The sequence below is a fragment of the Somniosus microcephalus genome, chromosome 7 (genome assembly GCF_052327205.1).
Source record: "Somniosus microcephalus isolate GS21.2 chromosome 7, FLI_Smic_1.0, whole genome shotgun sequence".
NCBI lineage: Eukaryota > Metazoa > Chordata > Chondrichthyes > Squaliformes > Somniosidae > Somniosus > Somniosus microcephalus.
Genome location: NC_140993.1, coordinates 278,426,143 through 278,452,933, shown reverse-complemented (window position 1 = coordinate 278,452,933; position 26,791 = coordinate 278,426,143).

The following is a 26,791-nucleotide window of genomic DNA, read 5'->3' as shown; positions in this document are numbered from 1 at the left end:
CCTTTTTACCTCCCTCTGTATCCTGTCTGAAAATCCTGTACCCAGGAATGTTGAGCTGCCATACCTGCCCCTCTTTCAGCCACGTCTCTGTAATAGCTATAATATCATAGTCCCAAGTATCTACCTGTACCCTCAGCTCCTCTGCCTTGTTCGCTATACTCCTTGCATTGAAGTAGATACCATTTAGTACAGGCAAACCTCCTTGTTGACTACTATCTAGCCCTTGATTCCTCTGTCCTTCCAATTTACTTTCTACGTTTTTGTTTTCCAATTCCAGTTTTTCTTCCCTCCCTATTGACTCGATACTTAGGCTCCCATCCCCCTGCCAAGCTAGTTTAAACCCTCCCCAAAAGCACTAGCAAACCCTCCCACGAGGATATTGGTCTCGTTCCCATTGAGGTGCAACCCGTCTGGCTTGTAGAGGTCCCACCTCCCCCAGGAATGGTTCCAATTCCTCAGGAAGCTAAAGCCCCCCCTCCTACACCATCTCACCAGCCACGCATTCATCTGCTCTATCTTCCTATTCCTGTACTCACTAGCATGTGGCACTGGGAGTAATCCGGAGATTACTACCTTTTGACGTCCTGCTTTTTAACCTCTTTCCTAGCTCCCTAAACTCTGCCTGCAGGACCTCATCCCTCTTCCTACCTATGTCGTTGGTACCGATATGGACCATGACCTCTGGCTGTTCACCCTCCCCCCTCAGAATGTCCTGCAGTCGTTCAGTAACATCCTTGACCCTGGAACCAGGGAGGCAACATACCATGCTGGAGAAACGCGTGTCTGCTCCTCAAACTATTGAATCCCCTATCACTATTGCTCTCCCTCTCTTCTTCCCACCTCCACCTCCTCCCCCCCCCCCCCCCTTGCAGCTGAGCCTTCCATGGTGCTGTGGACTTGGCTCTGGCTGCACTCCCCAGAGGAACCATCGCCCTCACCAGTACTCGGCACTGAATACTGGTTGGTGAGCAAGATGGGCTCAGAAGTCTCCTGCACTACCTCCCTGGACCTCCTCTTCTGTCTGACAGTCACCCATTCCCTCTCTGCCTGCAAACTCTTAAGCTGCGGGGTGACCACCTCCTGAAACGTGTTATCCACATAGCTCTCAGCCTCGCGGATGCACAGCAATGACTGCAGCCGCCACTCAAGCTCCGTTACCCGGTGCTCGAGCTGCTGTAGCTGGCGACATTTCCCGCACATGTGGTCATCCAGATCACGGGAGGTGTCCAGGACTTCCCACAGGGCACAGGATGTGCATTCCACGGGTGTGAGCTGCCCTGCCATGCCTCTAATTAACAGACTATTTACTAACCTAGCTGGAATAAACTTAAAAAACTTTAAGAAAGCCAAGCAAAAACACTTACCGGATACTGACCAATCAGCTCCCACTTTTTGAACGTTTAGGGGGAGAAATTCAGTATAGCCCCATTTGGGGCGCTAACTTCGTTGGGGCACTAAAAGTAGCGTCCCGGAAAAATTAGTGCCCCCCGCGCCGGAAATTGAGTGGTTGCACCCCAAAGGGAGGCGAGGCACTACTGAAGGCACCCTGCCCCCCTCTTGGGGCGCTGCGAGTGAATATCGTGGCACTACGTGTCACAGCGCCACACATTGCGGCATGTCGTGCTGCGGTATTGCAGGCCTTCCTCCCCTTCTTAAAGGGGAGGGGCCTTGTGCAGCGCGATCTGGGGTCCAGCTGGGCCCCCGGGGATCGGGAGTGCAGGCAAAAGAGCCCTGCACTCAAGAGAAGTGCCGGGTTCTTGGAGCGCAGCCGGCACTCCGCAGGGGGGGCGGGGGGTTCCGGAGGCCGGGGATGGGAGAGCAGGCAGGTGCTGGCAGGCGGCCAACAACAAAAATGGCCGCCCCGCACCTCGCCTTTAATTTGCGCCTCCCTGGCCACAGGTACGCCACCCTGACCCTGTCGGACATAGCGTCCGGCGGTAAATCAGGGGGTGCGCCGGAAGATTGCGGCCGGGGCATGAGTGGGGCGTTGCGCACACTGATGACATCATCGCCCGCGGTGCAGCGCTAACGGTTAACGCCACCACTAACCTCCCGCTGAATTTTGCGGGAGGCGTGGGCAGTGCCGCGCCCGGGCGCTAGTTGGTTTGCGCCCCACTTAGCGCCCTCTTAAGGCACTAACGGGTGGCGCAACCAACTGAATTTTTCCCCCTTAGTGTTTAATCCCGGCTCTTAATTTAAACCAATGCCCAAGATAAAGAGAGAAATATTGACCAACCAATCACTTCCCTGCTTTCCTGTGACGTCACTCCTTGTTTTTTGGACTCCTGGGTTTTTTCCTCTCTGCTCCGGTTCCCGGCTCGGTCCACTCCTCGGCTGCTCACAGTGAGTTCAGGCCCCTCTCTGACCCCGCTCTTTATTTACCAGCCTCTGCTCCGGTTCCCGGCTAGGTCCGCTCCTCCTCAGCTGCTCGCAGTGAGTTGTCATGCTGCAGGCCAAGGGGGATGATAACTGGAGCACCCAATGACTGAGAGCAAGTGGTCTGACCAGAACCCTTGAAGTCAGAACCAAGGCTTTCTCCACTTGCAGCACCACTCCTTGCCACCTCACCAACTTTAAACAACTCTAGAAAGCTCCAAACACTCTCACAAACTTACACAGAGCCAGTAGAAATTAATCAGCAACTGACCTGAGAGTGGTTGATGATCCCTTTAAATATCGCTGGTGGGGAGGTCCTTCCTGCTGCTGAACGCACGTTCAGTTGTGCGAGGTTAACACAGGGCATTACTTGCAGTGTTGAAGACAAAAAGGGCAGCACTGGTGTCAAATCCGCATTGCCCGCTGATTGATGCCATGATCTTCCTATTCTACATACTTCTGGTGCACGCTCCCAGCACCAACGCTCCTGGCCTCACCAAGATGGTGCTGGCCTGGCCCATACCAGAATTGTGCGTGCGCGGCTCTGAGACCATTTGCGACCCAAAATGGCATCCGTAGCGTCCAAACAACAGGCGCTATGCAATCGAATTTTTAGCCCCTTGATTTTATGAGCACATCCAGTCCCTCTATTCAAGGAGCACATCCAACCTTTAATTATAGATGTAGATACAATCCCTTGCATATAGGAGCCAGTCCAATCCCTTGATTATCGGAGCACATCAAAACCCTTGTTGATAAGAGAACATCCACTCCCTCCATTAGAGCAGCAAATCCAATCCACTGAGTATAGGAGCACATCTAATCACTTGACTATAGAAGCATATCCAACCTCTTCATTATTAGAATACATCCAGTGCCTCCATTGGAGCCACACATCTAATGCCTCGATAATAGGAGCAGATCCAATCTCTCATTTATAGCAGCACATCCAATCCCTCCATTATAGGGGTACTTACAGTCCCTTGATTATAGGAACACTTCCAACCCCTACCTCATAGCAGCACATCCAATCCCTCCATTACAGGAGATATAGCGGCACTGTTTAGGAATGGGCTCAGAAGATATTGTGGCACTGTCTTAGATTGGAATCAGGAGGTCGAGACGCACTGTTTAAGGTAGGGATCAGATGATCTGATGGTACTGTTTAGGGTTGGGATCAGGAATTATAGCTGCACCAGTTTGGTTGGGATCAGGAGATATGGTGGCACTATTTAGGGTTGGGATTAGAAGCTCTGGAGGCACTGTTTAGGATTGGAATCAGGAGATATGGTGGCACTGTTTATCATAGAATCACAGAATCATAGAATGATACAGCATAGAAGGAGGCCATTCGGCCCATCGTGCCAGCTCTTTGGTAGAGCGATCCAATTAATCCCACTCCCCTGCTCTTTTCACATAGCCCTACAAATGTTTTCCCTTCAAGTATATATACGATTGTCTTTTGAATGTTACTATTGCACCTGTTTCCACCACCCTTTCAGGCGGCGCATTTCAGATCACAACAACTCACTGTGTAAAATAATATGTCCTCATGCCGCCTCTGGTTCTTTTGCCAATCACCTTAAATCTGTGCCCTCTGGTTACTGACCCTTCTGTCACTGGAAACAGTTTCTCCTTATTTACTCTATTTAAACCCTTCATGATTTTGAACACCTCTATCAAATCTCCTCTTAGCCTTCTCTGCTCTAAGGAGAACAACCCCAGCTTCTCCAGTCTCTCCATGTAACTGAAGTCTTTTGACCAAGTTTTTTGATGAGGTAACAGAGAGGGTTGATGAGGGCAATGCGGTTGACATGGTGTACATGGATTTCCAAAAGGCGTTCGACAAAGTGCCACAAAACAGGCTTGCCAGCAAAGTTGAAGCCCATGTAATAAAAGGGACAGTGGCAGCATGGATACGGAATTGGCTAAGTGACAGGAAACAGAGAGCAGTGGTGAACGTTTGTTTTTCAGACTGGAGGAAGGTATACAGTGGTGTTCCCCAGGGGTCGGTTCTATGACCACTGCTTTTCTTGATATATATTAATGACTTGGATGTGGGAGTACAGGGCACAATTTCAAAATTTGCAGATGACACAAAACTTGGAAGTATAGTGAACAGTGAGGAGGATACTGATAGACTTCAGGAAGACAGACAGGCTGGTGAAATGGGCGGACACATGGCAGATGAAATTTAATGCAGAAAGGTGTGAAGTGATACAATTTGGTAGAAAGAATGAGGAGAGGAAATATAAACTAAAGGGTACAATCCTGAAGGGGTTGCATGAACAGAGAGACCTGGGGGTATATGTGCACAAATCATTGAAGGTGGCAAGGTTGAGAAAGCAGTTAAAAAAGCTTACGGGATTCTGGGCTTCATGAATAGAGGTATAGGCCTCGATTTTAACTGACCCATAGAGTCGGGATTGGAGGTGTGCGGGGGGTTAAAGTCCCAAATTCGGGGGTCCCGACACCATCCCGCCCCAAACCCACCTCCATGTAAGTTTCAAAGGAGGCGGGTACCCGCCCCGCACTGGGACCCGCCTCCCCGAGGCGGGAAGGGATTAGTGCCAATTAACTGCCTGTTAACAGGCAGTTTTTAGCCTAATCCCTATTTTAAAGCTTGAAGTGTGGGATTCCCGACAGCTCCAAACCACGCCAAGTTAGAGGAGTCGGGCCGTCAGGTTGAAAGACTTGGAGGGGTCGAGATGTCGGTGTTCAGGTGAGTGATGGGTGCATGAGTGCAAAGGTAAGTGTGTTTGGTGTGTCTAAAGTGTGTAAAGAAGTTTAAATTACCTGTACTTACCTTTACAGCCTTCCTTCCTCTAGGTTTCGGGAGTCCATCATCCAACCGGCACAGAAAGCAGAATGGCTGCGATCTGTCAAAAGTGACAGCCTGCAGCTTTCTGTGCCAGAGAGATTTCTAACTGAGTCTGTGTAGAAGGACTCAGGTTAGAAGTAAGACTGTCAGTGTTTGACAGCTTCAAACAGCTGTGAAACACTGATATTACATCTGTCAAAACGTCTTGACAGATGAAATTTCAATCTGTGACATCACCTGTTGCCGGGTGGTGCTTAATTGGCCTGCTGAGCCCACTGGGCGGGCTCAACAAGGTCAAGCAAGTTAAAATCGCGTGGATTGGCCGCATCTCGATGGAGGCGGGACTACAGCCTCGAAAGTTGTAGTCCCGCCTCCTTCCCGACTTCTGAGTAAAAATCACCCCCAAGCATGGAAATTATGATGAACCTTTATAAAACACTGGTTCGGCCTCAACTGGAGTATTGTGTCCAATTCTGGGCACCGCACTTTAGGAAGGATGTGAAGGCCTTAGAGAGGGTGCAGAAAAGATTTATGAGAATGATTCCAGGTATGAGGGACTTCAGTTATGTGGATAGACTGGAGAAGCTGGGGTTGTTCTCCTTAGAGCAGAGAAGATTGAGAGGAGATTTGATAGCAGCGTTTAAAATCATGAGGGGTCTGGACAGAGTAGATAGAGGGAAACTGTTCCCATTGGTGGAAGGGTCGAGAACCAGAGGACACAGATTTAAGGTGATTGGCAAAAGAACCAAAGGCGACGTGAGAAAAAACTTTTTTACTCAGCGAGTGGTTAAGATCTGGAATGCACTGCCTGAAAGGGTGGTGGAGGCAGATTCAATCATGGCTTTTTAAAAGGAATTGGATAAGTACCTGAAAGAAAAACATTTGCAGGGCTACGGGTAAAGGACGGGGCAGTGGGACTAGTTGAAGTGCTCTTGCAGAGAGCCAGCATGGGCTCGACAGGCCGAATGGCCTCCTTCCTTGCTGTAACCATTCTATGATTCTGTGATTCTTTCATTCCTGGTACCATTCTGGTAAATCTCCTCTGCACCCTCTCCAAAGCCTTGACATTCTTCCTAAAGTCCGGTGCCCAGGATTGAACACAATACTCCAACTGAGGTCTAATCAGTGTTTTATAAAGGTTTAGAATAACTTCCTGGCTTTTGTACTCTATTCCTCTATTAATAAAGCCTCATCTGCTCTTTTAGCAGCCTTCTCAACTTGTCCTGCCATCTTCAATGATTTGTGTACAGACACCCCCAGGTCTCTCTGTTCCTGTACCATTTAGTTTATATTGCCTCTCCTCATTCTTCCCACCAAAATGTATCACTTTGCACTTCTTTGCGCCAAATTTCATCGGCCATGTGTCTGCCCATTTCACCAATCTGTTTATGTCCTCCTGAAGTCTTACTATCCTGCCCACTGTTTACTATATTTCCGAGTTTCGTGTCATCTGCAAACTTTGAAGCCATGCCCTTTATACCCAAGTCCAGATCATTAATATATATCAAGAAGAGCATTGGTCCTAATACCAACCCCTGGGGAACAGCACTGTGCACTTCACTCCAGTCTGAATAACAACCATGGGCTTTACATTTTGCTAACAAGACTATTATGTGGTACTTTGTCCTTTTGAAAGTCCATAGACACAGTATCAACCGCACTACCCTCATCAACCCTTTCCAATACTTCATCAAAAACTCGATCAAGTTATTTTGCCTTTAACAAATCCATGCTGACTTTCATCTATTAGCCCATACTTTTCAAACGGCAATTAATTTTGTCCCGGATTATTGGGGCAAATTTTAACTTGCAAAAGCGCGTGGACATGGGAGTGGGTGGGGGGGGTAAAAGTGTAGAAATTGACAGCGCATCGAGAAGCCATTTCCAACCCGCCGACTTCCGCATTTAACTGCAATGAGACAGGCTGCGCTCGAGGAACCCCCCGGGAGAGGGGGTTGTCAATTTCAACATGTTAATCGCTCAATTACAGTGCTAGTAACATGGCTTTTGGAATTTATTTGCAGGTGCACGGATTTCCCGGGCTTCCTGGAACTCGCCAGTGAAAGCAAGGCAAGAGCACAGTGGCGATCGAGGGGGCTGAATACATGACAGGGAAATATTCCAATCAGTACTGAAACCTCACGGCTGCTTTCTTGCCTGATTGTGTGAAAGGCTTTGTTCACAGTACTTGTGCTGAGGGGGTAATTTCACAATTCTGGAGATTAATTTAACAACTTTAGAGGTTTATACATTAGACCTTTACTTTGGAGCTGTGATCGATCAGATCAGCATGGGTGCCATTTATGCTGTTTTACTTTGGACTTCAGATGAGGACCAAGATTACCAGCAGCAGCAGGAACAGCACCAGCAGCACGAGCAGGTGCAGCAACAGCCTGTTCCTCACAAACATGCTGCTCCACAGGAGAGAGGGGATGAGCAGACAGGTGCAGTTCGCAGGAGGCCATACCCGCAACACAGGGTGTACAGGCAGAGGCGAAGCTTCCTTACATGTCACAACACTAGTGTCTCAGGAAGCACAGGGTCTCTCGGCAGGTGATGACAGATATTTGCAGCCTACTGGACAAGACCTGCTGCCAAGTGGATCTGGTGGACACGCTTTACCAGCGGCTGTCAAAATCACCACTGTCTTCAACTTCTTTGCTTCTAGTTTCTTCCAGAACTCTGTTGGAGACATTTTCAGGATCTCACAGTTGGCGGCCCTCAAATGCATAAGACTGTTGGCTTGTTTGCAAGATCCACCAATTATGTCAACTTTACCTGCAATGATGTCAGTCAGAATGAGCGAGCACTCGGCTTTTGTGGCTCTGGCTGGCTTCCCACAGGTGCAGGGTGTTATTGACTGCACACAGGTGGCAATAGATCACCCCGGAGTGTTCATCAACCACAAGGGCTTCCACCCCATCAATGTGCAGCAGGGTGAAAACACAAAATGATCTTTCTGCAGGTGTGCACAAGATTCCCCAGCAGCTGCCATGATGCTTTCATGCTGCAGCAATCCTCCCTCCCTGATCTCTTTGCACCTGGAAGCAGACTTACCGGCTGGCTGCTTAGAGACAAGGGGACCCACCACCTGACACCCGTCAGTATGCCAGCCAATGAGGCCCAGGAGCGATACAAGGAAACCCATATGACAACCAGATGTGTCACTGAGCAAGCCATCAGCATGCTGAAGATGCGCTTCTGGTGCCTGGACAGATTTGGAGGTGCCTTTCAGGCGCACCAACCAGGGTCTGCAGGATGGCTGTGGTGTGCTGCGCTGTGCACAACATTGCACAGCAGCAAGGTTTGGACCTGCAAGAAGAACAAGGCACAGAGCAAAGAGCCTCTTCATATGATTCCGAGGATGAGGAGGAGGGGGCGGAACAGGATGTGGCCAGTGCACCAGTAGCAGCGCACATTGCTGCACAGTATGCCCTCATTATTGTGAGGTTCACTTAGGTTCCACCAGTTCACCCATCTGACAGCCACATGCAAAAGCCACTTCCCCCCACCACCCCATTCCCCCCACAGGAAGTATCCGTTTCCCAGCCCCCCATTGCTCAGCGTCAAGTCTTGTCTTACCATTCACCACAAGTGAAAAGGCCACTTGCCGGGCAGCAACAAAAACTGGGCAACACGGAAAAGTGGTGGAAACAGATAATATTTATGTGGTTCAAAAATAAAACAGAAACTTAACAACCTAACATTGTGTAACACACCCATGTGCGTACCATTGTGCAACTACAAATCTTTACTCTTCCTTTTCCTGGCACTTCTACGTGGTGCAATCCCTGTGGCTTCAGCAGAGGTCGAGGCAGGAGGCACAGATTCCTGCTCTGACTGCTGAGATTCTCTTGGCCGACGTCGTCTGGGTTTTGGAGCCCGTGAGGGCCCCACCAAAGACTGCTCCACCTGTGCAGGGGCAGGCTCAGCCATTGGGACACGAGGCAGCATGTGGGGCACTGACTGGTGGGGGGTGGAGGGGAATCACGGGTGAGATGTGGAAGCACTTTGAGCTGAGTCCCAACTTCCATGTCCTCTTTCACCATTATCCCTGTCATGGCCCAGGCGCACTTCCCTGCTAGCGGTGAGCTGGAGAACACTTTGCTGCAGATCAGTGGGGTGATGAACGGCCAAGGTTAGAGTTTCATGAATCCTATTTAAGGTGGCATTCATAGTATGCAAGCCATTGGTGAGGTTCTGCAGGCACTCGTTTGATTGCAGGTGGCCACACTTTATCTAAGGATAAGGGGTAAGCCATTTAGGACAGAGATGAGGAATTTCTTCACCCAGGGAGTGCTGAACCTGTGGAATTCTCTACCACAGAAGGCCATTGAGGCCAATTCATTAAATATATTCAAGAAGGAGTTGGATATATTTCTTAAGGCTAAAGGGATCAAAGGATATGGGGAGAAGGCAGGGACAGGGTACTGAATTTGGATGATCAGCCATGATCTCATTGAATGGCGCAGCAGGCTCGAAGGGGCCGAATGGCCTACGCCTGCTCCTATCTTCTATGTTTCTATGTTTACATGGACGAAGACATCATCGCAAAGGCCTGCGACATCATGATTGAGACGGATTCCTCCAATCTCTCTGTAAGAAACATAGAAACATAGAAAACATAGAGATAGGAACAGGAGTAGGCCATTCGGCCCTTCGAGCCTGCTCCGCCATTCAATGAGATCATGGCTGATCTTCGTCTGAGATCATAGCTGATCTTACCAGTTCAGTACCCCGTCCCCGCCTTTTCTCCGTAACCCTTAATCCCCTTAGCCTTCAGAAATATATCCAATTCTCTCTTGAAAATATTTATTGAATTAGCCTTCACAGCCCTCTGTGGCAGGGAATTCCACAGGCTCACCACTCTTTGAGTGAAGAAATTCTTCCTCATCTCTGTTTTAAATGATTTGCCCGCTATTTTTAGACTGTGGCCCCTGGTTCTGTGCTCCCCGGCCATTGGAAACATTCTCTCTGAATTCAGCCTGTCCAGGCCTGCCATAATTTTATATGTTTCGATGAGATCCCCTCTCAATCTTCTAAACTCCAGTGAGTACAAGCCCAAACTATTTAATCTCTCTTCGTAGGTCATTCCCGCCATTCCAGGTATCAGCCTGGTGAATCGCCGTTGCACTCTTTCCATGGCAAGAACATCCTTCCGCAGATGGGGCGACCAAAACTGTACACAATACTCCAGATGCGGTCTCACCAGCACCTTGTACAGCTGTAGTAAGGTATCCCTATTCCTATACTCGAACCCCCTTGATATGAAGGCCAACATACCATTTGCCTTCTTGATCGCCTGTTGCACCTGCATGCTCTCCTTCAGTGACTGGTGCACAAGAACACCCAGGTCCCTCTGCACTTCCCCATCTCCCAATCTATTGCCATTTAGATAATAATCTACCCTCCTGTTTTTACCCCCAAAGTGGATAACCTCGCATTTATCCACATTATAGTGCATCTGCCACGTATCCGCCCATTCCCCCAACCTGTCCAAATCGCACTGTAGCCTCCTGACATCCTCATCAGAGCCCACCCCTCCTCCTAGTTTAGTGTCGTCAGCGAATTTGGAAATATTGCATCCAATTCCCTGATCCAGATCATTTATATATATTGTGAACAGCTGGGGTCCCAGGACAGATCCTTGCGGCACCCCGCTGGTCACTGCCTGCCACTCCGAAAACGAGCCGTTTATTCCAACTCTCTGTTTTCTATCCGCCAGCCAGTTCTCTATCCACGTTAATACTTTGCCCCCAATCCCATGAGCCTTAATTTTGCATGATAATCTTTTGTGTGGAACCTTATCGAAGGCTTTCTGGAAGTCAAGGTACACCACATCCACTGGCTCTCCCCCATCTATTTTACCAGTTACTTCCTCAAAAAATTCCAGCAGATTAGTCAAACACGATTTACCCTTTGTAAATCCATGTTGACTCTGTCCGATCCTTTCCCCATTTGTCAAGTGCTCCGCTATTTTATCCTTAATAATGGACTCTAGCATTTTGCCCACAACCGATGTAAGGCTTACTGGTCTATAATTCCCTGCTTTCTCTCTACCCCCCTTTTTAAATATTGGGGTAACATTAGCTACCCTCCAATCCACGGGTACTGTTCCCGAGTCAATGGAGTTCCGGAAGATGATCCTTAGAGCATCTGCTATCTCCAGGGCCACCTCCTTAAGTACCCTAGGATGTAGTTTATCAGGCCCCGGGGATTTGTCGGCCTTCAGTCCCCTCAACTTACCCAACACCATATCCCTAGAGATACTAATTTCTGTCAGCTCCTCCCTCTCATTAGTCCCTATGTTTGCCGATATTCCTGGGAGGTTATTTGTGTCCTCCTTTGTGAATACAGAACCAAAGTAGGAGTTTAATTGGTCTGCCATTTCCTTATTCTCCATTATATATTCTCCCGAATCGGACTGCAAGGGACCGACTTGGGATTTTACCAGTCTTTTCCTCCTGATATACCGATAAAAGCTTTTGCAGTCTGTCTTTATGTTTGCTGCAAGTTTACTTTCGTATTCTATTTTCCCCTTCCTGATTAATCCCTTTGTCCTCTTTTGCTGTATCTTGTACTGCCCCCAATCTTCCGGTCTGGTGCTTTTTTTTGCCAGTTGATATGCCCTTTTTTTTGATTTTATGCTGTCCCTAATTTCCCTCGTTATCCACGGTTGAGTCACCTTTTTAGGTTTATTTTTATGCCAAACCGGTATAAACATGTTCTGGAATTCTTCCATTCTATCTTTGAATGCTTGCCATTGTCTCTCCACTGTCAATCCCCCCAGAAACACCACCCAATCAATCTTACCCAATTCCCGTCTCATACCCTCGTAATTCCCTTTATTTAAGTTCTGGACCTTAGTCTCTGATTCAATTTCCTCACTCTCCATCTCGACTGAGAGCTCGATCATATTATGATCGCTCTGACCCAAGGGGCCTCGTACAAGAAGATTGCTGATAAGTCCCTTCTCATTGCACAATACCCAGTCTAAAATGGCCTGATCTCGAGTCGGCTCCTCGACATATTGGTCCAGATAACCGTCCCGAAAACATTCCAGGAATTCCTCCTCCTCAGAATTTTTACTAATTTGGGTAGTCCAATCAATATGTAAATTAAAGTCACCCATGATGACAGCTGTGCTCTTATCGCACGCTTCTCTAATTTCCCTTTTTATGCCTTCCCTCACCTCCATATTACTATTTGGAGGCCTATATATCACACCCACTAACGTTTTCCTCCCCTTGCTATTTCTCATTTCTACCCATACAGATTCCGTTTCATCCGAGTGCACAGTGTGGCTGGAACACCTGCCAGTATATCGCACATTCTTTGCTGCTGCAGAAGTGTCCTCTTCGTCAACGGCCCCCGAGGTTCAGCATCTGCGTCCAACTGAACAAATCTTTAAGCGTCCTGCGGTCTCCAACACGGACTCTCCACTGCTGTCCCTGTCTCCACCATCTGCTCTTGCTCACTTGTGGTGTGTGAGTCACCAGGTGAAAAACTTCCTTACCAGTCCCACCGAAATGGGGTCGCCTCTGAAGAGTCGTTGTTGTCCTCCTGCTCCACCTCCTGTGGATGCTTGAAAGCCCTGTGGGGGATTAAAGACATGAATTAGAACTGTCAAGGTAAGAATGTTTTAAGTGATCATTATGCACATGATCATATTTCACTCGCTGCTGACATCAAGTTAACATGTAAGAAGTCACACAACACCAGGTTATAGTCCAACAGTTTTATCTGAAATCACAAGTTTCGGAGCGCTGCTCCTTCATCAGGTGAAGTGGAGAGATGCATAAAGACACAACTTATATAGTCAGAGAATAATGCCAGGTGATTACAGGTAATCTTTCTAACTGCCATTTATCACACCTCGGCAGAGAGATAATCACAGCAATCAAAGGTGTGAATGGTGTCCAAACAGGTTAGTCAGGAAAACATTACATCCAAGAACAATGAGGTGGGGCCACAAGGGGTCAAATGTTGCAGATGCTGGAGTCTGTATGAAAAACCAAAAACAGACAAAAAAACATTTTTTTTGCTGGAAATCACAGCAGGTCCAGCCGCATCTGTGTAGAGAACAAGCCAATGGCGACTCGAGTCTGGGTGACCCTACATCAGGTGGGGTTACATGTAGCGTGACATGAACCCAAGATCGCGGTTGAGGCTGTCCTCATGAGTGCGGAACTTGGCTATCAGTTTCTGCTCGACGATTTTGCGTTGTCGTGTGTCTCGAAGGCCGCCTTGGAGAATGCTTACCCGAAGATCGGAGGCTGAATGTCCTTGACTGCTGAAGTGTTCCCCGACTGGGAGGGAACACTCCTGCCTGGCAATTGTTGCACGGTGTCTGTTCATCCATTGTCGCAGTGTCTGCATGGTCTCGCCGATGTACCATGCTCCGGGGCATCCTTTCCTGCAACGTATGAGGTAGACAACGTTGGCCGAGTCACATGAGTACATACCATGTACCTGGGGGGTGGTGTCCTCACGTGTGATGATGGTATCTGTGTTGAACCAGGAACACTCCTCGCCACGATGGACGTCTCGGCACTCTACACCAGTATCCCCCACGATGACGGCATCACTGCGACAGCCTCAGTACTCAACACCAACAACAGCCAATCTCCAGACGCCATCCTACAACTTATCCGCTTCATCCTTGACCACAATGTCTTCACCTTCGACAACCAGTTCTTTACCCAAACACACGGAACAGCCATGGGGACCAAATTCGCACCCCAATACACCAACATCTTCATGCACAAGTTCGAGCAAGACTTCTTCGCTGCACAGGACCTCCAACCAACGCTATACACCAGATAAATGTAAGAAGTCACACGACACCAGGTTATAGTCCAACAGTTTTATTTGAAATCACAAGCTTTCGGAGCGCTGCTCCTTCGTCAGGTGAAGTGGAGAGATGCATAAAGACACAGATTATATAGTCAGAGAATAATGCCAGATGTTTACAGGTAATCTTTCTAACTGCTATTTATCACACCCCGGCAGAGAGATAATCACAGCGATCAAAGGTGTGAATGGTGTCCAAACAGGTTAGTCAGGAAAACATTACATCAAAGAACAATGAGGTGGGGTCACAAGGGGTCAAATGTTGCAGATGCTGGGGTCTGTATGAAAAACAAAAAACAGACAAAAAAACATTTTAAATTTTTTTTTGCTGGAAATCACAGCGGGTCCGGCCGCATCTGTGTAGAGAGAACAAGCCAATGATGACTCGAGTCTGGGTAACCCTACGTCAGGCGGGGTTACATGTAGTGTGACAGGAACCCAAGATCCCGGTTGAGGCCGTCCTCATGAGTGCGGAACTTGGCTATCAGTTTCTGCTCGACGATTTTGCGTTTTCGTCTGTCTCGAAGGCCGACTTGGAGAATGCTTACCCGAAGATCGGAGGCTGAATGTCCTTGACTGCTGAAGTGTTCCCCGACTGGGAGGGAACACTCCTGCCTGGTGATTGTTGCGCGGTGTCCGTTCATCCGTTGTCGCAGTGTCTGCATGGTCTCGCTGATGTACCTTGTTCTCTCTACACAGATGCGGCTTGTTCTCTCTACACAGATGCGGCCGGACCTGCTGTGATTTCCAGCAAAAAAAAAATGTTTTTTGTCTGTTTTTTGTTTTTCATACAGACCCCAGCATCTGCAACATTTGACCCCTTGTGACCCCAACTCATTGTTCTTTGATGTAATGTTTTCCTGACTAACCTGTTTGGACATCATTCACACCTTTGATCGCTGTGATTATCTCTCTGCCGAGGTGTGATAAATGGCAGTTTGAAAGATTACCTGTAATCATCTGGCATTATTCTCTGACTATATAAGTTGTGTCTTTATGCATCTCTCCACTTCACCTGATGAAGGAGCAGCGCTCCGAAAGCTTGTGATTTCAAATAAAACTGTTGGACTATAACCTGGTGTCGTGTGACTTCTTACATCTGTCCACCCCAGTCCAACTCCGGCATCTCCACACCATGGATACACCAGATACATCGACGACATTTTCTTCCTATGGACCCACGGCGAAGAATCACTGAAAAGACTACACAATAACATCAATAAGTTCCATCCCACCATCAAACTCACCATGGACTACTCCTCAGAATCGGTTTCATTCCTGGACACACGAATCTCCATCAAAGACGGACACCTCAGCACTTCACTCTACCACAAGCCCACGGACAACCTCACAATGCTCCACTTCTCCAGCTTCCACCCTAACCACGTTATAGAAGCCATCCCCTATGGACAAGCCCTGCGAATACACAGGATCTGCTCAGACGAGGAGGAACGCGATGGACACCTACAGACGCTGAAAGATGCCCTCGTAAGAACGGGGTATGACGCTCGACTCGTTGATCGACAGTTCCGATGGGCCACAGCGAAAAATCACATAGACCTCCTCGGAAGACAAACATGGGACACAACCAACAGAATACCCTTCGTCGTCCAGTACTTCCCCGGAGCGGAGAAACTACGCCATGTTCTTTGCAGCCTTCAACATGTCATCAATGATGATGAACACCTCGCTAAGGCCATCCCCACGCCTCCACTACTCGCCTTCAAACAGCCACCTAACCTCAAACAGACCATCATTCGCAGCAAATTACCCAGCTTTCAGGAGAGCAGCGACCACGACACCACACAACCCTGCCATGGCAACCTCTGCAAGACATGCCAGATCATCAACACAGATACCATCATCACACGTGAGGACACCACCCACCAGGTACATGGTACGTACTCATGTGACTCGGCCAACGTTGTCTACCTCATACGTTGCAGGAAAGGATGCCCCGGAGCATGCTACATTGGCGAGACCATGCAAACACTGCGACAACGGATGAACGGACACCGCGCAACAATCGCCAGGCAGGAGTGTTCCCTCCCAGTCGGGGAACACTTCAGCAGTCAAGGACATTCAGCCTCCGATCTTCGGGTAAGCATTCTCCAAGGCAGCCTTCGAGACACACGACAACGCAAAATCATCGAGCAGAAACTGATAGCCAAGTTCCGCACTCATGAGGACAGCCTCAACCGGGATCTTGGGTTCATGTCACGCTACATGTAACCCCACCTGACGTAGGGTCACCCAGACTCGAGTTGTCGTTGGCTTGTTCTCTACACAGATGCGGCTGGACCTGCTGTGATTTCCAGCAAAAAAAAATGTTTTTTTGTCTGCTTTTTGTTTTTCATACAGACCCCAGCATCTGCAACATTTGACCCCTGGTGACCCCACCTCATTGTTCTTTGATGTAATGTTTTCCTGACTAACCTGTTTGGACACCATTCACACCTTTGATTGCTGTGATTATCTCTCTGCCGAGGTGTGATAAATGGCAGTTTGAAAGATTACCTGTAATCATCTGGCATTATTCTCTGACTATATAATCTGTGTCTTTATGCATCTCTCCACTTCACCTGACGAAGGAGCAGCGCTCCAAAAGCTTGTGATTTCAAATAAAACTGTTGGACTATAAGCTGGTGTTCACAGAATCACAGAATCCCCACAGTGCAGATAGAGGCCATTTCGGCCCATCGAGCCTGCACCGACACATATCCCACCCGATCCCCGTAACCCTTACACCAACACATATCCCACCCTATCCCCGTAACCCCACGTATTTAATCCCCCTAACACTAAGGGTCAACTTATCATAGCCAATCATCCTAACCCGCACATCACAAATTGTGTGACTTCTTACATTTGTCCACCCCAGTCCAACACTGGCATCTCCACACCAAGTTAACATGAGTGACTGTAGTATGCCATGTGGCTGTCTGATATTTAATTCTGTCACTAGGTAGCTGGGAGGTCCCCAGCTCCGGCAGCCAAACACGTCAAGACTCCGCTGATCTCCAGCGCCACCTCCTCTGCAGCTGTCAGTTGTGTGATGGCTGGAGGGCCACCTCCAGCTCTCTGCCTCTCCCTGGTGTTCTCTGCTCTCTTCTCCTGGGAGGAGGGGAAGAAGAGACTTTTGAGTGAGAGTAAAGGCATGTGTTGAACAGATGGACAGAGAGCATTTGTTGAGGGTGACTATGAGGGAGAGGCATAATATTGCATAAAGATGAGAGTGAGTGTTAGTGGTGGATGGGCAGATGGGGATGTGAGGAAGTGCATAGACAGAGAGGGATGGGTGTACCTGCAGGGTAAGTTGGTGTGAGGAGTGATGTGCTGGAGTAGGCTGGAGAAGGCAGAGTGAGGGAGTTGGGGTGATACCCACATCAGGATGTAGGTCAATGTGCCGCTGTAATCACCTTTCCTGCCCTGTTTAGGTCGTTAAACCACTTTCGGCATTGAATCCACAAGTGTGGCACCACGCTCCTGCTGCTCACCTCATGGGCAACCTCCAGCCACGCCTTCTTTGGTTTCATTGGCAGCGTTCTTCCTCCTGTCAGTAGGGAACAGTATCTCCCTGCGGGTCCTTACAGCCCCCAGCATCACATCCAGGAAGGACTCACTAAAGCAAGGCACAGCCTTTGAACATGAATGCCCGATATCCTAGCAACAAGCCTTCATCCTGCGCCAGTCCGCTGTGCCAGCAATCTTCCAGCCACCACATCGAACCCGAGGGTGGAAGCTCAGAGACAAGGGCTATCTGCTCCACACCTGGCTGATGACTCCCCTTCCCAACCCCACCACTCATGCCCAGCATTCATATAATGAGTGCCATGCTGCCACAAGGAACGTCATCGAGCAGACCATCGGGACGCTCAAGCAACGGTTTTGCTGCCTTGACCACTCGGGAGGAGCCCTCCAGTATGTGCCGGAGTGGGTTTCCCAATTCGTGGTGGTCTGCTACATCCTCCACAACTTGGCCATCTTGAGGACACAGCCCTTGTCACCACGGGTTCCGCGAACACCTCCGGAGGAGGAGGAGGAAGAGGAGGAGGATCGAGGCAGGCAACAAATCCCTGTTCCGGACGGGCTGTCCATGAGCACCTCATCAGACGTTGTTTCCATTGAATGAAACCCTAGATTCCCGTTGTTCAACACTTCCCCACCTTACTATTCCTCTGTCACAGAACAGCACAGCATCCTCTTGGGCACAAAGCTGAAATGAAAGCCACCGCAAAACAAACTTTCCAAACATAATTTATAAATGATTATTTTGAATCTTACATAACAAAGTCAACTAATCACCCTTGTGCATTCCCTTAGTGTCTGTCTTTCGTGTTCCTTTGCCTATTCTAGTGCTCCTACACAGTGTTACCCCAGTGGCTGGTGGAAGGCTGCTGACTTTCCACAGGGGACACTGCAAATGACCTTGAAGGATGACCTCTGCCAGGGAGTGGCAGTGGTGGGAGGACGAATGCCGTCATCCTGAGAGGGGACAGCGGGTTCTTGCTCCATGGAGCCACTGCCACTCCCCAGGGGCAGTGCCTCAGCATTGCTGGACTGCTGTGACACCCTGCAAGCCCCTTTCCACACCGGTAAACCCAGCCATGATGGCAGCTGTCTGAGTTTGCCTGGCAGCAAGCTGAGCCTGCATGAGAGCAGTCCGAGCCTTATCTGCAGCACTCAGACGTTGGGTCGCTTCCGCTTGTGCTGCATTGGAAGCTGTGACGTCACCCATCACACCCAGCATCATGGTCCACAAGGTTTCTCCTGAAGTTGTCCATCACTTCCATCCTGGAAATCCTGGGCTCCAAGCTCCATGCAAAGTCCCGTGCAATGTTGGAGCCGGTCTCCGTCATGCTCCTTGACACTGCCAAGAGGCTCTCTGGCAGGCTTGCCATTGCACCAAGCATTTCTGTGTGCATGCCCATCACCCTTCTTCTGAAGGCTGCCCTATTGAAGTCCTCATCTGAGTCCTGTGCAGCAAAACTCGTGCGTGAACTTGCCCTCTGGGGAGCTGGCACCTGCGCTACCCTTTCCCCTGGCCTGGCTGCAGCCTACTCGTGCCCGGTGACTCACCACGTGCAGATCCTGCATCTAACCTATCGTTCACGCAGTGCCATTTTCTGAGCTGGTGCCTGGAAGTGTCAGATCGAGTGATGGTGCCTCTTCTTCTCCTTCAGTCTCCTCTAGTTCTTCATGCACAGGCTGGGCTGCTGGCAGTTCTTGGGTATCTGAAAGGAGAAAGGCACAAGGATCGGGTTGTGGTGAGGGGAGGAGGGAAAGCAAGATGTGCATGCTTACACCATCAGCAGCTTGTAAGTGAGAAGAGATTGTGGGATGAGGGGGAAGTGGGATGTGAGAAGAAGGATTAGGTATGAGCATACTGTCATCATCAGTGGTTTCAACCTCTTTGCTCACCACAGCCTCAGTGACAGCCCCTCCAATTATCTGTAGCACAGTCTGCTCCAGCGCAGTAAGGTTGTGCAGACATGCTTCCCCCCGCCTGTCTATTACTGCTCACACCAGTTGTGAGCCACCTTGGCCTGCAAGAGAAAGGGAAGTGTGTCAGTGAGTGTGGTGCAATGTGTTTGGGTGAAGTGTGTCAGTGAGTGTGGTGCAATGTGTTCGGATGATGTGCCTGTCATGGTTGAATAGCTGGCATTGCGTGCAATGTGTGAGATGTGGGTGTGAGGATTGCAGCAGTGGTAAGTGTGTGAGGGTGAGGTGAAACTATGATTGTGAGGTATGTGTCATGATTGCTGGAGATTGTTGATATATATGAGTGATGGGGGTGTGGTGCATTGAGCAGTGTGCGTGAGGCTTGTGGTGCAGTTGGTGGGATATGGCATTTGAAGATGCATTCATTCACCTTGACCACTCATGTGAGGCCATTAAACTTCTTCCGACACTGGATCCAGGTCCTGGTGGCACTGACGGCTTGTGCAATCTCCTCCCACTGCCTTCTGACAATGGGTCTCGAAGGCCTCCTGCCCCCTTACGGGTAGAGGACCTGTCTCCTTCTGCATACCCCATGGACAAAGGTCTCCAGTGCTGCATCAGAGAAGCGAGGTGCCCTTTCTCTCCCCTGCTGCGCCATTGCTGGAGTTACAGTGACAATGAGGTACTTCTGCAACAAAGCACCTCCCCTTTAAGAAGTGCAGACAGCCTTTCACTCTGCAGACAAACTTTAATTGGATAGTAGACTGCACCCAATATTGGTCCCCTTGTTGAGTGCTGAGCCAAGCAGCAGCTCATTTAGTGCTGGGCTTAGTACAGCAATCATGCTAATGAGCAGGCAGCACGAATTTTGCGTGCTGTCTGCACTACTTTCAACAGGTGCAGGCAGATTTCGCCAGAAATATTAAGTTCCCAGTCATCCTCTTCTTTGAGCTTCCATTTCATGGTCCCATGTGGTGCAGCTCACCACCCATGTTTACCGCGGCCTGTGCATTTACGTACATGCACTCCAAACCCATCTTAGACTGCTTTGCATTTGCCCCGTGTCTCATCCCTCCTATTTTTGAACTATTCTTTACTCTAGTGCTATTTGCCTCTCCCACTCCTCGGGGCGCCTTGTTTCTCCTCTTTGATGTTTCACCCTGGTGCCCGTCCCCCTCAAATTAGTTCACACCCTCCCCCACAGTACTAGTTAATGGTTGGGATTAGAAATTATGGGGGCACTGTTTAGGGTCAGGACTAGGAGGTATGGGGGCACTGGTTAGGGTCAGGATTAGGAGGTATGGGGGCACTGTTTAGGGTCAGGATTAGGAGGTATGGGGCAATGTTTAGGGTCAGGACTAGGAGGTATGGGGGCACTGGTTAGGGTCAGGATTAGGAGGTATGGGGGCACTGGTTAGGGTCAGGATTAGGAGGTATGGGGGCAATGTTTAGGGTCAGGATTAGGAGGTATGGGGCACTGTTTAGGGTCAGGACTAGGAGGTATGGGGCACTGGTTAGGGTCAGGATTAGGAGGTATGGGGGCACTGGTTAGGGTCAGGATTAGGAGGTATGGGGGCACTGGTTAGGGTCAGGATTAGGAGGTATGGGGGCACTGGTTAGGGTCAGGATTAGGAGGTATGGGGCAATGTTTAGGGTCAGGATTAGGAGGTATGGGGCAATGTTTAGGGTCAGGACTAGGAGATATGGGGGCACTGTTTAGGGTCAGGACTAGGAGGTATGGGGGCACTGGTTAGGGTCAGGATTAGGAGGTATGGGGCAATGTTTAGGGTCAGGATTAAGAGGTATGGGGGCACTGGTTAGGGTCAGGATTAGGAGGTATGGGGCAATGTTTAGGGTCAGGATTAAGAGGTATGGGGGCACTGGTTAGGGTCAGGATTAGGAGGTACGGGGGCACTGTTTAGGGTCAGGATTAGGAGGTATGGGGGCACTGTTTAGGGTCAGGATTAGGAGGTATGGGGCAATGTTTAGGGTCAGGACTAGGAGGTATGGGGGCACTGGTTAGGGTCAGGATTAGGAGGTATGGGGCACTGGTTAGGGTCAGGATTAGGAGGTATGGGGCAATGTTTAGGGTCAGGACTAGGAGATATGGGGGCACTGTTTAGGGTCAGGACTAGGAGGTATGGGGGCACTGGTTAGGGTCAGGACTAGGAGATATGGGGGCACTGTTTAGGGTCAGGACTAGGAGGTATGGGGGCACTGGTTAGGGTCAGGATTAGGAGGTATGGGGCAATGTTTAGGGTCAGGATTAAGAGGTATGGGGGCACTGGTTAGGGTCAGGATTAGGAGGTATGGGGCAATGTTTAGGGTCAGGATTAAGAGGTATGGGGGCACTGGTTAGGGTCAGGATTAGGAGGTACGGGGGCACTGTTTAGGGTCAGGATTAGGAGGTATGGGGGCACTGTTTAGGGTCAGGACTAGGAGGTATGGGGCACTGTTTAGGGTCAGGATTAAGAGGTATGGGGGCACTGGTTAGGGTCAGGATTAGGAGGTATGGGGGCACTGTTTAGGGTCAGGATTAGGAGGTATGGGGCACTGTTTAGGGTCAGGATTAAGAGGTATGGGGGCAATGTTTAGGGTCAGGACTAGGAGGTATGGGGGCACTGGTTAGGGTCAGGATTAGGAGGTATGGGGGCAATGTTTAGGGTCAGGACTAGGAGATATGGGGGCACTGTTTAGGGTCAGGACTAGGAGGTATGGGGGCACTGTTTAGGGTCAGGATTAGGAGGTATGGGGCAATGTTTAGGGTCAGGATTAAGAGGTATGGGGCAATGTTTAGGGTCAGGATTAAGAGGTATGGGGCAATGTTTAGGGTCAGGATTAGGAGGTATGGGGCACTGGTTAGGGTCAGGACTAGGAGGTATGGGGCACTGGTTAGGGTCAGGATTAGGAGGTATGGGGCACTGTTTAGGGTCAGGACTAGGAGGTATGGGGCAATGTTTAGGGTCAGGATTAGGAGGTATGCGGCAATGTTTAGGGTCAGGATTAGGAGGTATGGGGGCACTGGTTAGGGTCAGGATTAGGAGGTATGGGGCAATGTTTAGGGTCAGGATTAAGAGGTATGGGGGCACTGGTTAGGGTCAGGATTAGGAGGTACGGGGGCACTGGTTAGGGTCAGGATTAGGAGGTATGGGGGCACTGGTTAGGGTCAGGATTAGGAGGTATGGGGCAATGTTTAGGGTCAGGATTAGGAGGTATGGGGGCAATGTTTAGGGTCAGGATTAGGAGGTATGGGGGCACTGGTTAGGGTCAGGATTAGGAGGTATGGGGCACTGTTTAGGGTCAGGATTAGGAGGTATGGGGCAATGTTTAGGGTCAGGATTAGGAGGTATGGGGCAATGTTTAGGGTCAGGATTAGGAGGTATGGGGGCACTGTTTAGGGTCAGGATTAGGAGGTATGGGGGCACTGGTTAGGGTCAGGATTAGGAGGTATGGGGCAATGTTTAGGGTCAGGATTAGGAGGTATGGGGCACTGGTTAGGGTCAGGATTAGGAGGTATGGGGCAATGTTTAGGGTCAGGATTAGGAGGTATGGGGCAATGTTTAGGGTCAGGACTAGGAGGTATGGGGGCACTGGTTAGGGTCAGGATTAGGAGGTATGGGGCACTGTTTAGGGTCAGGATTAAGAGGTATGGGGGCACTGGTTAGGGTCAGGATTAGGAGGTACGGGGGCACTGTTTAGGGTCAGGATTAGGAGGTATGGGGGCACTGTTTAGGGTCAGGACTAGGAGGTATGGGGGCAATGTTTAGGGTCAGGACTAGGAGGTATGGGGGCAATGTTTAGGGTCAGGATTAGGAGATATGGGGGCACTGTTTAGGGTCAGGACTAGGAGGTATGGGGCAATGTTTAGGGTCAGGATTAAGAGGTATGGGGGCACTGTTTAGGGTCAGGACTAGGAGGTATGGGGCAATGTTTAGGGTCAGGATTAGGAGGTATGGGGCAATGTTTAGGGTCAGGATTAAGAGGTATGGGGCAATGTTTAGGGTCAGGATTAGGAGGTATGGGGGCACTGTTTAGGGTCAGGACTAGGAGGTATGGGGCACTGTTTAGGGTCAGGACTAGGAGGTATGGGGCAATGTTTAGGGTCAGGATTAGGAGGTATGGGGCAATGTTTAGGGTCAGGATTAGGAGGTATGGGGGCAATGTTTAGGGTCAGGATTAGGAGGTATGGGGGCAATGTTTAGGGTCAGGATTAAGAGGTATGGGGGCAATGTTTAGGGTCAGGATTAAGAGGTATGGGGGCACTGGTTAGGGTCAGGATTAGGAGGTATGGGGCAATGTTTAGGGTCAGGATTAGGAGGTATGGGGGCACTGTTTAGGGTCAGGATTAAGAGGTATGGGGGCACTGGTTAGGGTCAGGATTAGGAGGTATGGGGCAATGTTTAGGGTCAGGATTAGGAGGTATGGGGGCACTGGTTAGGGTCAGGATTAGGAGGTATGGGGCAATGTTTAGGGTCAGGATTAGGAGGTATGGGGGCAATGTTTAGGGTCAGGATTAAGAGGTATGGGGGCAATGTTTAGGGTCAGGATTAAGAGGTATGGGGGCACTGGTTAGGGTCAGGATTAGGAGGTATGGGGCAATGTTTAGGGTCAGGATTAGGAGGTATGGGGGCAATGTTTAGGGTCAGGATTAGGAGGTATGGGGCACTGTTTAGGGTCAGGATTAGGAGGTATGGGGGCACTGTTTAGGGTCAGGATTAGGAGGTATGGGGCACTGTTTAGGGTCAGGATTAGGAGGTATGGGGCAATGTTTAGGGTCAGGATTAGGAGGTATGGGGGCAATGTTTAGGGTCAGGATTAGGAGGTATGGGGGCAATGTTTAGGGTCAGGACTAGGAGGTATGGGGGCAATGTTTAGGGTCAGGATTAGGAGGTATGGGGCAATGTTTAGGGTCAGGATTAGGAGGTATGGGGCAATGTTTAGGGTCAGGATTAGGAGGTATGGGGCAATGTTTAGGGTCAGGATTAGGAGGTATGGGGCACTGTTTAGGGTCAGGATTAAGAGGTATGGGGGCACTGGTTAGGGTCAGGATTAGGAGGTATGGGGCAATGTTTAGGGTCAGGACTAGGAGGTATGGGGCAATGTTTAGGGTCAGGATTAAGAGGTATGGGGGCACTGGTTAGGGTCAGGATTAGGAGGTATGGGGCAATGTTTAGGGTCAGGACTAGGAGGTATGGGGCAATGTTTAGGGTCAGGATTAGGAGGTATGGGGGCACTGGTTAGGGTCAGGATTAGGAGGTATGGGGGCAATGTTTAGGGTCAGGACTAGGAGGTATGGGGGCACTGGTTAGGGTCAGGATTAGGAGGTATGGGGGCAATGTTTAGGGTCAGGATTAAGAGGTATGGGGGCAATGTTTAGGGTCAGGATTAGGAGGTATGGGGGCACTGTTTAGGGTCAGGATTAGGAGGTATGGGGGCAATGTTTAGGGTCAGGATTAGGAGGTATGGGGGCAATGTTTAGGGTCAGGATTAAGAGGTATGGGGGCAATGTTTAGGGTCAGGATTAGGAGGTATGGGGGCAATGTTTAGGGTCAGGATTAGGAGGTATGGGGGCACTGGTTAGGGTCAGGATTAGGAGGTATGGGGCAATGTTTAGGGTCAGGATTAGGAGGTATGGGGCAATGTTTAGGGTCAGGATTAGGAGGTATGGGGGCAATGTTTAGGGTCAGGACTAGGAGGTATGGGGGCACTGGTTAGGGTCAGGATTAGGAGGTATGGGGCAATGTTTAGGGTCAGGATTAGGAAGTATGGGGCAATGTTTAGGGTCAGGATTAGGAGGTATGGGGGCACTGTTTAGGGTCAGGATTAGGAGGTATGGGGCAATGTTTAGGGTCAGGATTAGGAGGTATGGGGGCACTGTTTAGGGTCAGGATTAGGAGGTATGGGGGCACTGTTTAGGGTCAAGATTAGGAGGTATGGGGGCACTGTTTAGGGTCAGGATTAGGAGGTATGGGGCAATGTTTAGGGTCAGGATTAGGAGGTATGGGGCACTGTTTAGGGTCAGGATTAGGAGGTATGGGGCAATGTTTAGGGTCAGGATTAGGAGGTATGGGGCAATGTTTAGGGTCAGGATTAGGAGGTATGGGGGCAATGTTTAGGGTCAGGATTAGGAGGTATGGGGGCACTGTTTAGGGTCAGGATTAGGAGGTATGGGGCAATGTTTAGGGTCAGGATTAGGAGGTATGGGGCACTGGTTAGGGTCAGGATTAGGAGGTATGGGGCAATGTTTAGGGTCAGGATTAAGAGGTATGGGGCAATGTTTAGGGTCAGGATTAGGAGGTATGGGGGCAATGTTTAGGGTCAGGATTAGGAGGTATGGGGGCACTGTTTAGGGTCAGGATTAGGAGGTATGGGGCAATGTTTAGGGTCAGGATTAGGAGGTATGGGGGCACTGTTTAGGGTCAGGATTAGGAGGTATGGGGCACTGTTTAGGGTCAGGATTAGGAGGTATGGGGGCAATGTTTAGGGTCAGGATTAAGAGGTATGGGGGCACTGGTTAGGGTCAGGATTAGGAGGTATGGGGCAATGTTTAGGGTCAGGACTAGGAGGTATGGGGGCACTGTTTAGGGTCAGGATTAGGAGGTATGGGGCACTGTTTAGGGTCAGGACTAGGAGGTATGGGGGCACTGGTTAGGGTCAGGATTAGGAGGTATGGGGGCACTGGTTAGGGTCAGGATTAGGAGGTATGGGGCAATGTTTAGGGTCAGGATTAGGAGGTATGGGGCAATGTTTAGGGTCAGGATTAGGAGGTATGGGGCACTGTTTAGGGTCAGGACTAGGAGGTATGGGGCAATGTTTAGGGTCAGGATTAGGAGGTATGGGGCAATGTTTAGGGTCAGGATTAGGAGGTATGGGGCAATGTTTAGGGTCAGGATTAGGAGGTATGGGGCAATGTTTAGGGTCAGGATTAGGAGGTATGGGGCAATGTTTAGGGTCAGGATTAGGAGGTATGGGGCACTGTTTAGGGTCAGGACTAGGAGGTATGGGGCAATGTTTAGGGTCAGGATTAGGAGGTATGGGGCAATGTTTAGGGTCAGGATTAGGAGGTATGGGGCAATGTTTAGGGTCAGGATTAGGAGGTATGGGGGCAATGTTTAGGGTCAGGACTAGGAGGTATGGGGCAATGTTTAGGGTCAGGATTAGGAGGTATGGGGCAATGTTTAGGGTCAGGATTAGGAGGTATGGGGGCAATGTTTAGGGTCAGGACTAGGAGGTATGGGGCAATGTTTAGGGTCAGGATTAGGAGGTATGGGGCAATGTTTAGGGTCAGGATTAGGAGGT